The following is a 9,199-nucleotide window of genomic DNA, read 5'->3' on the forward strand; positions in this document are numbered from 1 at the left end:
AGTATTGTAAAGTAGCCTCCAATTAAAATATAAAAACAAAACAAAACAACAACAAAAAGAAATAATATAGAAACCAGACAGAAAATGCAAGGCATTTTCCTGTGGTGTACCCCACCACTTGATTTTTAAGTTGACTATGCAATTAATATTCAACGTTATTTAACACCAGGAAAATTGATTTTATTTTGCTTGTTAAGAGAGTGTAGACCGTGGGAGGGGGAGTGGGGGTTAGAGTTATTCACAGATTTTAAACAGAATTACATCTGCCTGCTTATATTGACAAGGAAGGTAACAGCAATAAAAAATCTACCTGTGGAAAAGTCCTGGGGAATCCAGTGAGATCCTAAATAAATCCTGTGTGTGTGTGTGCAAGTGTGTGTTAGTCACTCAATCGTGTCCAACTCTGCGACCCCATAGACTGTAGCTCACCACACCCGCCTCTGTCCCTGGCATTCTCCAGGCAAGAATACTGGCAGGCAAGTGAGTTGCCATTTCCTTCTCCAGGGGATCTTCCCAACCCAGGGATGGAGGTCGGGTCTCCTGCATTGCAGGCAGGTTCTTTACCATCTGAGCCACCAGGGAAGCCCAGTCCAGTGTGTAATAAAAGACAAATATTTCTATTCGGTAAAAGCCAAGAGAGGATAGATACCAGGTAGGCTGCACCTGCTTTTCTTATCTAACCTTTTAAGAATGCGCTCACTAGTTTCCTGTTTATCCACACCCCCAGCTGAGGAAGGCGCTTGTTCCTGTGGGAAGATTCTGTTTGCAGCCCCTTCTCCACCTCCCTGAACACAAGGCTCTGGCGTTCCTTTTTTTTTTTTTTCACATGATGGATTTACCCGCCCTGGAGAAGGTCACGGAAACCTGGCTTGGGATGTTTGCTTGTGCTTGTTTTCAGTTATTGATTTAATACAATTAAATATATCAATGAAACCCTAGTCATTTCTCGACAGTACTTTTTGCAAGGGCTGTGCGCACACACACGTTCAGGAAAGTTAGTAAAGAAAAGAGAAGCTTGAGAACGTTCGGCTGCGCAGGGAGCTGCAAGGCGGGCTGAGCATCCGTCACCTCGTCCCACTCCCTGCATCCGGGCTGGGAATCCAGCAGCAGCAGCCGCCGCCCGCCTTCAGGGGCCCGGCGCCCGGGCGGGGTAGGCAGAGCCCCGCGCCGCGGGCGGGACCGGGGCTTTGGGGGGAGATAGAACCGCTGGTAGGGAGGGCGCGCAGGTGCTGCGGGCGCGGGGGTGGGTTCCGCCTGCAGACGCGCGCCGCTGCCGCCGCCCCGCCCCCGCCCCCCGGTCCCCCGCACCCCATCCCCTGCGTCCTGCGCCGCCACCCAGAGCACCCCCAACGCCCCAGAAGAGCAGGGCGGAGCACCCCCACCAGCCCGGCGGGTGACGCTGGTGACCCCGGGCTAAGCCTCCTATGGGTCCCGCGGTGTCTGCCCCAAAGGGCCCAGAGGGACTGAATTCCTGGATACCTCGCTGTCCTCCTCGGGTATCCAGTTTCCTCTCTTGGGGGACCGGGCGGCCAGCGTCCTCTCGCTCGTGGTCAGCGAGGCTGCCACTGGGCCTGGCCAGCGACCTGCAGTCCTTCCAGGCAACCAGGTGCACCCTCTGCCTGATTCCCCAGCGTGTCTGAGGAAGTCTGCAGGGCGTCTTCTGTGATATAGGTTTTCAAGGGCCTTCATGGCCACCTGGCACCTGTGGTTACCTTGCTCATCTCAAAATAAGTTACCAAATAGCCCATAATCCAGGGCCCAGCCTGGGCTGACAGCCCTGAGCTGGGGTTGGTGAACTGTGTAATTGAAACTTCCTCCGGGAAGCCTACCCACTTGCCAGAGTCCCCTGGTGTTGGAAGAACACAGAATCTCAAAGATCGGCTACTTCACTGACAAAACCAGCTTTCTCCGTGCACCCTTCCCTCTCTTTGCTTTTGTTGTGAGTGAGGGTACAGACCCCCGGGAGTGGATGCTGGTGGAAGGGGCACCCTGGAGATGGGGCTGCAGACTTCAGCGCTCTGGGAGCCTTTGAAGGGCTTTTGGGGGAGCTGGGCGGTTGAGTTTCAGAGACCAGACTGCTTTCATTTTTTTTGGTTGCCTTCATCAAGATACCTCATTCTCTGACATTTCCTGCCCAGAAACCTTTGAACCCTGTCCTTTTTTGCTGATTGTGTGTTGTGCTCTGGGAAAGTTTTTTTTTTTTTCCAAGTCCCTTCTGTTTCTGAGCACTGGGCGGAAGAGACCAGGGGAAGGGGGATAGAGCGGATGGTGGTCCCATCCTACCCTAGGTCAGAGACTCTGATATGGGAGGGGCACCAGGCAGAGTGACCCTCAAGACATCAAGATTCCATCCCCAGGCCATGGTTGTGGGCAGGAAGAACCTGACCTAGTTTTAAAGAACTCAGGAAAAATATCCTGTGTCCTCCTAAGCCCACCACTGTTGTCTGAATGCTTGTTAGTCAGTTGCCCTCTGACTTTTAGCTCCGATCCCATCTTTGTGAGTAAGCCTCTCAGCTCCCTAGCCAAGGCCCCTTAAGGGGGCCTTCTGCGGAACTCTGTCAATTAGGCCGCATTTAGTATCTGGGTCAAGATGGAAAAAAAACTTTTTCTGTTGAAGGGTTTCTTACATGTCTTTTGTGAAGACAAGGTTTTTGGTGTTCACTAAGAATGATAAACTGGTGCTGGTGATCAGACTAGGGGAAGTTTCTACCCTGATTAGGGTGTTCCCAGCTCCCTGACTTTCCGTGGATGCATCTGCTTTGATCCTGGGTGGGTTCGCTCCAGGTCTGTCCTGGTGACCTGTCTTTGTGTGTTTCCAGCCTGGAGGTGGTGGCGTGGCTGAGCCTTTCCTGAGTCTATGTGAATGCGGTTTCACTGGGGGACAGTTGACTCCATGCTTAGCTCCCTCTGGGTGACTTCCAGCCTTGGAATTCGCTGGAGGCAAGGTGAGAGGCAGCCGCACCCGGAATCCCATCAGTGGCTCCTCTTTTGTGTACTTTGGCCTGACTCTGCTTGGCCTCCACTGGCCAGATGTGTCCTGGAAGGTGGTGCTGGGCTCCTGGGGGCCTTACCCGCAAATGACCCTAAAAAAGCCATAAGAGTCATTGCCTTCCATGACAATGACATAGAGTCATTGTGGTCCCGGTGGAGGAAGCAGCCTTCTTCCCCCTGCTACAGCCCGATTACTCAGTACGATGATTCGTTACCATACCAGGCATCCTGAGGTTGGGCACCGTGGAGCGCCATATTGAATGGAAGAAAGATGGAATGCCCTTGGTGCGTGACAGCTGATGTGTGGGTATGGCTGGGTGCTGCTGCCTTAGAAAGGGTTGCAGCTTTTGACAGATTGTTTAAAATTTGTCTAGTGATTGTTATGCTTCCCAAAATCCTCTTCCATTAAAACTCTTGTTTTCCGCTCAGCATCCAAAGATGCCTGGTTCCAGTTCTTGAACATCTGTGTTCAGGAGTGTGCACTCAGGAGCTGGACAGTCTGGGTTGGAATTCACACCTTGCCAGTTGTGAGTTGTGTGACTTCGGTGTCTCTGTGTCTTGGTTTCCTCAGTTGTCAACTGGGGATAATAACAGTGTCAGCTTCTTTGTAGGGTTGTTGTGAGGGTTAAATGAGTTAGCGTAAGTGAAAGCCTTGGAATCGAGTCTGTGGACTTGGCAGACAGCTTAACTATTATTATACTCTTGTGTTGTTTGGCTAAATCATTGATCTTAACCCAGCTCTTGGTGTGTGATTTGGAATTTTCTTGTTTAAACAGAGAGAGAAAGAGAGGCGGGGGGTGGGGGAGGGGGGAAATATAATTGACCTATATCTGTCTTAGACCAAGTGGAAACCATTAGCTAATATATTTTCCTGAGTTCTCAGTTTCTTAGTGGATTCATATTGGAATAGCTGGGCTAACTTCTTGTGAGTTTCTAGGTCTTCAGACAGTGTGGAATGGTGAGCTTGAGGAGAGTCCTGAAGGCATTGGATCTGAACACTGCTACCGTAAACTGCTAACCCTGGCCAGGACTCCATGGACGAGGACCTGTTCCAGCAGGTGATGGTCTGGACGTGATCAGAGGTACGCCAAAGTTTGCAGAAAATGCAGTTTCAGGAGATGATTGGCCATAATACCACTAGGTCTTGTGAATATGAAAAATGAGAAAGTATGGTGGTTGTGTCAGTCTGATGACTCAGTACCAGCATCTGAAAGTAGCACACTGTGTTAAGGGGAAATTTCTGGACTCCGCCAAAGGCTGGGCAGAGGTTCACTGTCTGTTCCTGAGAAGTGCGAAGGCCGGGCGGCAAGTCAGGCTGGGGCATGTCCAGCACACGTGGGAGCCCCACGCGGCTGCCCCTGTTCTCCCATGGAATCCCCTCCCTGGCTGGATGCATCTGGGGTGTCATTCCTGCTGGTGTGTTCCTACCTGAAGTCTTTCTCCTCCAGAAAGCCCCTCTGGCAACAATTCTGAACCAAGAGCTCTGGAGAGTCGGCTTGGGGGCCTGCATTTTCAGTACCTGGGTGAGTCACTGGAGCAGGTGCTAACTCAGGGTGGAAGCCTCTGTTGGTACCACGTACATAATGAGCCATAACTCCAAGCAGTTGCACGACAGACTCAGAAAGACAAAGGGGCTTGAGTTGTTTTTGTAGAAATGGAAACAAGCTTGCCCTGAGTCATTCATGCCCTTGCCAAACTGCTTTTGTTAGCAATCATTCACGTTTCCTAGATCATCTTTTACTTGTGGACTTCTCTCAAGCACATCTGCCTCCACGTGGTCTGTGTAGTGATGCAAATTATGACCTGGTGCCTCCTCACTAACTCTCTGCCAGCTGGTAAATTCAGAAAGATGCCCTGTGGAAATGTCACAAATCTTAAGAAGGTTATTAATGATGATACAGAAGAGAAAACGTTAAAAATGGCTGCTGTGTATTATTTATTGAAGTACAGTTGATTTACAATTTTGTGCTCATTTCAGGTATGCAGCATAGTGATGCAGTTACATGCTCCTGCTCGGTTGCTCAGTTCTGTTGGATTCTTTGCAACACTTGGGACTGTAGCCCACCAAGCTCCCCTGTCCAAGGGATTTCCCAGGCAAGAATACTGGAGTGGATTGCCATTTCCTACTCCAGGGGATCTTCCCAACCCCAGGGATCGAACCAGCATCTCCTGCATCGCAGGTAGATTCTTTACCCACCGAGCCATCAGAGAAGCCCATATATGTGTGTGTGTGTGTGTGTGTATTCTTTTTCAGGTTCTTTTGCATTATAGGTTAGCACAAGCTATATAGTTCCCTGTGATACGAAGTGGGTCCTTATTGTTTGTCTCTTTTATATATAGTAGTGTGCATTTGTTCAGTTCAGTTCAGTCACTCAGTCGTGTCCAACTCTTTGTAACCCCATGGACTGTAGCACGCCAGGCTTTCCTGTCCATCACCAGCTCCTGGAGCTTGCTCAAACTCACGTCCATCCAGTAGGTGATGCCATCCAACTGTCTCATCCTCTGTCGTCCCCTTCTCCTCCCACCTTCAATCTTTCCCAGCATCAGGGTCTTTTCCAATGAGTCAGTTCTTTGCATCAGGTGGCCAAAGTATTGGAGTTTCAGCTTCAGCATCAGTCCTTCCAATGAATATTCAGGACTGGTCTCCTTTAGGATGGACTGGCTGGATCTCCTTGCAGCCCAAGGGCTGTCTTTGTTAATGGCTGCCATTTATTGTGCAGCAACTGTACACGTGTACTTGATAAGGGCTGACCTCCCCTGTCTGCAGTCTTTATAAGGAAATGTCTGCCTGTTTGGACAGATAAGGACAATGAAGCTTAGAGAGGATGTGCTTTTCTTGTGGTGGACTTCTGAGTAAGAGGAAATGCTGCTGACACGCCATTAGTAGGTTGGCTTTACCCAGGGAGGGGCAACGGTGAGTGCTGTTCTCCAGTGACTCTTGCACATCTTGAGCTCCTCTTTGTGGCTGGTGTCTTGAACCTACCAGGATCTGGGGGTGAGATCCAGACAGTGGGTCCATGGCAATGGACCACGTGAGCACTCAAGCCATGGGCACCTTGGTCCTGGTGAGGTTGAGTGATATCTGAGTTGTCAGTTTTCATTGCTGTTCTGCATGCATCTCCTAGTCTGGAAAGCTCAGGGCAGGTGTAGCAAGCAAGGTATGTGCATGCTAAGTCATTTCAGTCATGTCCAACTTGTGTGGCCCTATGGACTGTAGCCCGCCCGGCTACATGAGATGTAGAGAATCCATGAGATTCTCCGGGCAAGAAAACTGGAGTAGGTTGCCATTTCCTACTCCAGGAAATCTTCCCAACCCAGGGATTGAACCCATATCTTTGATGGCTTCTGCACTGGCCATTGGAGAAGGGAATGGTACCCCACTCCAGTACTCTTGCCTGGAAAATCCCATGGACGGAGGAGCCTGGTGGGCTGCAGTTCATGGGGTTGCTAAGACTATTCGGACACAACTGAGCGACTTCACTTTCACTTTTTACTTTCATGCATTGGAGAAGGAAATGGCAACCCACTCCAGTGTTCTTGCCTGGAGAATGCCAGGGACAGGGGAGCCTGGTGGGCTGTCATCTATGGGGTTGCACAGAGTTGGACACGACTGAAGTGACTTAGCAGCAGCAGCAGCATTGGCCATCAGTTCTTTACCATTAGCGCCACCTGAGGAACCCAGGACAGCGAGGTGGGGAATTCAGTTCTTGGCAGAACTCAGGGTGTGAGCAACAAATACTAGCTCAGTGCGAGTTTCTGCTCTATGTTGCCCTGAGATTAAATTAAGGTTCTAGAGTTTGAAGAAGGGCAGAAAAGATCTGAGGTATTGCCCAGGGCTCTGTCTTTACCCACAAACCCCTCTCCACTGCTGAGTCCTTGGTTGGAGTGCATGGTGGTGGGGGTCCCTATAGAAACCTCAGATGTGTTTGAGAACTCCCGGAGGAGAGACGTGTCTTCTTTGTCATCCCTGAAATGCCCTCAGTAGGACCTGGGGAAGCTGCCTTAACCCAGACTCTCTCTGGTCCCATTAGATGAAATAGTTTTATCATGTGTTTGGGTGGACAGGCATCCTCACAAAGCCCTGCCTCCCCATCTTGAGCCTGTAGGACAAGCAACAGGCCAGAATGTTGACTCCGGGGCCCAGGGAAGCCTCAGGGGCCACTGCACCCGAAGAGGGCCCACAAATGGGCCATGGAGGAAGGAGGGTGACCTCCTTGAACCCGCATGAGCTGACACCAGGAGGCCGGATGGGAGGGACTCTTTTGTGGACACCCAGATGTATCCACTGGTGGATGGCGGTGCCCAGGCTCAGAGGCACTCATGCCCCTACCCACCTTGTCGTCACTGCAGGGCTTCGATGTGAGCCTGCAAAGGAAGAGACGAGACTCTGAAATTAAATTTGGTCTTAAAGAGAAATACACTGTATTTCTTATGCTCTCAAGCCTGCAGGCCAAGAGTTGCAGCCATCGCCCCAGTGAACCAGTGATGACTCTACTGTCAGATGATGCTGGCGAGAACTCTCAACTGTGTTCGGATTTCAGGCATATCTTAGTGACAGCACTGCAAGGTCATGGGGTGAGGGGTCACAGCCGATAAGAAGCCTGGTGTTTCAGTTCTGACCTTGACCTTTGCTCAGAGCATGACCTCAGCCATTGATCCACCTCTCTGGACCCTCAATTTTTTATTTATAAATTAACATTGGGTTAAATTATCTCTGATGTCCATTAGTGGTCCACTGTTGTGAGACCGGAAAAGGAGACTCAGATCCTAAATTCATTTCAAACGGGAACAGGAAAAAACCACATGAGTTCCTTCTAACTCCCTAACTTCTGTTATCAAGCAGTTCACCATCTTTTCATTTCTATCCTAATTTATGCTCGCTTTTTATGTAGCCTTGTAAGCAGCCACTTAAAAGCATGTGGACAAGGTTGACTTGGTCCCATTCTGTCCCTTGGCTCACTGGTGACATTTCTCCTAGGTGACTGCATAGGAATTCCAGACATTTGCCTTCTTCCTTGGTTCTCCAGTAGCCTTCGTTTGGTCTTAAAATAGGCACATGCTTTATCATGTGCTGACCTACTAATGTGAAGAAATCCCCAATGTCGGTGATTTAAAAGGGAGCCCCAGGAAGATCATCGTGTTCCTGACCCCGGTGACAGCAATTAAGTCTGCAGCCTTCCTCATGTGCATGTCTGTCCTTGGATGTAAGTTTTAAAAGAACCATGGAACCAGCGAGACCAAAACAGAGGGTCTTTGGTACATGTTATTCCCCAAACAAAGAGGAATATCTAAATCAGAAAATGTATGAATTCTAATATTTCATATTTTCACTAATGATCTAATTGTGGAATAATATTTATTTACTTCCAATGGGCGACTGAATAAAGATGAAGAGAAACAGTTATACCTGTATATGGTGGGCATCTTTCTGTGCGTGTCCTACAGGTAATAATCCATAGTTCAATGATACAAAAAGTGACTTTGTAGAAGCAAGAGTACTTTTTCTTGTGTCTGGAGGCAGTGTTAGGTGCCCATCTTCATGTTTCTTTGGCACCCTCAACTCACCTCTTATAAAGCATTTCTCACCCTTTCCTATGATTTCTGTTAATGAGTCTTCTTTCCACACTGGACTGTGACCTTTAAGAGGATAACTGTATGATTTATTATTTTCTACAGAGGAGCCTGGTGGGCTGCAGTCCATGGGGTCACAAAGAGTCAGACACGACTGAGCATGCTTGCATCAGTACCTGACAACTGTTGAGTGGATGGGTGATGGGTGAGGAGCAGAGACGGTGAGCAGAAATGTGTCACTGTTATTTGGACATTGAATGAATATCAAGTGATACGTGAAATTAAAATGATGCAAGTGAGCTGTTTGATCAAGTAGAAGCCATCCCTAGAACAGAAGTGCGGCTAGTAGCTAGAATCTCTGATTGCACGCAGGTTTTAAGGACGGTGAAGAAAATTCATCATGTAAACAACCCACTTGTCCGTGAACACTAAGGCATATCTGTCAGTTACCAAGTTGATCCATGAAATGATTTTGGAAGTCAAAGTTGGTTCATATAAAATAGATGACCAATCATAAGGAGGATGTCTAATTTGAAATTCTGTTATGCTTGTTTCCAAAATATAAAGCTCATTATATTATATACTTAATAATAATTATATATAGCTTAATTATACCTTAGAATCACCTGGGAAGGTT

The 9,199-nt window shown here is 48.8% G+C and overlaps 1 long non-coding RNA gene across 2 annotated transcripts; it reads left to right on the plus strand.

The window, feature by feature from the left end:
* The first annotated feature begins 1,220 nt into the window (after positions 1 to 1,220).
* LOC101906030 (uncharacterized) lies at positions 1,221 to 8,693 on the plus strand. Of its 2 annotated transcripts, none has more exons than XR_009496534.1 (3): positions 1,221 to 3,518; positions 3,929 to 4,073; positions 4,440 to 8,693. It is a non-coding gene; the product is annotated as an uncharacterized lncRNA (long non-coding RNA). The 2 variants fall into 2 exon arrangements; XR_009496535.1 differs by having other exon boundaries at positions 4,970 to 8,692.
* Positions 8,694 to 9,199: the final 506 nt, after the last annotated feature.

Source organism: Bos taurus, chromosome 11 (assembly GCF_002263795.3).
Source record: "Bos taurus isolate L1 Dominette 01449 registration number 42190680 breed Hereford chromosome 11, ARS-UCD2.0, whole genome shotgun sequence".
In the NCBI taxonomy this organism is placed as follows: Eukaryota; Metazoa; Chordata; class Mammalia; order Artiodactyla; family Bovidae; genus Bos; species Bos taurus.